Below are 2,327 nucleotides of genomic sequence, written 5' to 3'. Positions count from 1 at the left end.
GGTGTCCCCAGGCAGCCCCCATTGCGGGTGAGAGCTGAGACGAGGAGGGAAGATGCCCTGCAGGGGACACCAATGAGCAGGTGACACTGTGGGCAACCAGGCTCAGTCCTGCTGTGGGCCTTATGGGGGCAGGGTAGAGCAATTACCTCAGGATGATCCCACGTCCGGGCATGGGTTAAGCTACTTACACACCTACCTTCAGTCATCAGCCGCCGGTTGCACCTGGGGTACCATGTTGTGTTTCTTCAGGACACTCCTAGGCTGCGCGGAATTGTTTATAGCAAAAAGCATTTGGTGGCCAGGCGTGGTGGCTCACATCTGTAATCCCAGCACTTTGGGAGGCCAAAGCGTTCAGATCATCTGAGGTTGGGAGTTCAAGACCAGCCTGGCCAACATGGTGAAACCCCGTCTTTACTAAAAATATAAAAATTAGCTGGGCGTGGTGGCGGGCACCTGTAATCCCAGCTACTTGTGAGGCTGAGGCAGGAGAATCACTTGAACCTAGGAGGTGGAGCTTGCAGTGAGCCGAGATCACGCCACTGCACTCCAGCCTGGGCAACAGAGCAAGACTCCGTCTCAAAAAAAAGAGGACTCCTGAAGCTCTTCTTGGACGCAGCTAGCAAACATCTTCTTCACTGTCACTAGTCTAGACAGGTCCACGGGCTCACCTCTACACTGTTAGGAGATGCCACAGTGGTGGGTGGGAGAGGGGAGGGGTTGACCAAGGTTCAGGGGCTGGTGTGATACGTGAACTTAGATCAGAAATCTGGGCTGGATGTCAGAGGTGGGGTGCAGATGAGTTCAGCAGCCCCCACCAAATTGCTATCACATTGTCATGGCAATACCTAACAACCTAATTGCCCATCCATAAGGGGAACTGAGGGCTCACCTGATTAGACCTACCAATCTTAACTTACCTCACTTGTTTTTAGTTGATTATAAACCCCATATTGTTAAAAGTCACTCAGCTAAACAATATATAGCTAAACTCCCAGGCCAGGTGTGGTGGCTCACGCCTGTCATCCCAGCACTTTGGGAGGCCAAGGCAGGCAGATCACTTGAGCCAGGAGTTAGAGACCAGCCTGAGAAATATGGTGAGACCCCATCTCTACAAAAAATACAAAAAGTAGCCAGGCGTGGTGGCATGTACCTGTAGTCCCGGATCCTAGGGGGGCTGAGGTGGGAGGATGGCTTGAGCCCAGGAGTTGGAGGCTGCAGTGAGCCATGGTAGTGTCACTGCACTCCAGCCTGGGCAATAGAGTGAGACCCTGTCTCAAAAAAAAAAAAAAAAAAAAAAAAGAAAAGAAAAGAAAAAAAAGAAAAATAGGCTGGGAACGGTGGCTCAAGCCTGTAATCCCAGCACTTTGGGAGGCTGAGGCGAGTGAATCACCTGAGGTCAGGAGTTTGAGACCAGCCTGGCCAACATGGTTAAACCCCGTCTCTGCTAAAAATACAAAAAATTAGCCGGGTGTGGTGGCGGGCGCTTGTAGTCCCAGCTACTTAGGAGGCTGAGGCAGGAGAATCGCTTGAACCCGGGAGGTGGAGGTTGCAATAAGCCGAGATCATGCCATTGCACTCCAGCCTGGGCAAAAAGAGCAACACTCCGTCTCAAAAACAAAGAAACAAAACAAAAAAACCCAAACAAACAAAAAAACTCCCACTAGTTTCCTTATAGATAATATCTCTATGTATGGGCCACCACAGTAATGGTTGCTTAAGTTGTTCTTCAGAACAGGATCAGTTCTTGTCCAATCCAAATGGGCTGAGAGCCGAACCTTCACCTTGGCCTGTGTATATTTAGGTGGTGACCTTTGACGTTAGAGGGCCAAACACTCCCCCCTCAGATCATGATAACAATGTCATTTTGTGAACACACATCCTATGGAAAAGCCATGAAGCTTGACTACGCATGCACGGTTCCCCGACTGCCCCACTTTTCCCCACGTCTCTGACCACCTTCCTCCTCTATCCCTTAAATATTCCTAAAATCCCATCTTCAGGGAGGCGGATTTGAGATCTGTTCTCCTGTCTCCTCACTCGGCTGCCTCGTGAATAAACTCTTTGCTGCAAAACCTGTCATCTCTGTTGGCATACTGCTGGGCAGAACGAGCCTGGTTTGGTAACATAAGGGAGGCGTGAATTTCTGAGTAGCTGGGACTACAGGCACGCACCCCCAAGACTGGCTAATTAAAAAAAAAAATTTTTTTTGAGACAGAGACTTGCTCAGTCACTCAGGCTGGGGTGCAGTGGCTCACTGCAACCTCTGCCTCCCAGGTTCAAGCAATTCTCCTGCCTCAGCCTCCTGAGTAGCTAGGATTTTTGTACTT

Source organism: Gorilla gorilla, chromosome 20 (genome assembly GCF_029281585.2).
Source record: "Gorilla gorilla gorilla isolate KB3781 chromosome 20, NHGRI_mGorGor1-v2.1_pri, whole genome shotgun sequence".
NCBI classification, from domain to species: domain Eukaryota; kingdom Metazoa; phylum Chordata; class Mammalia; order Primates; family Hominidae; genus Gorilla; species Gorilla gorilla.
Note: the sequence above shows the minus strand (reverse complement) of the source record.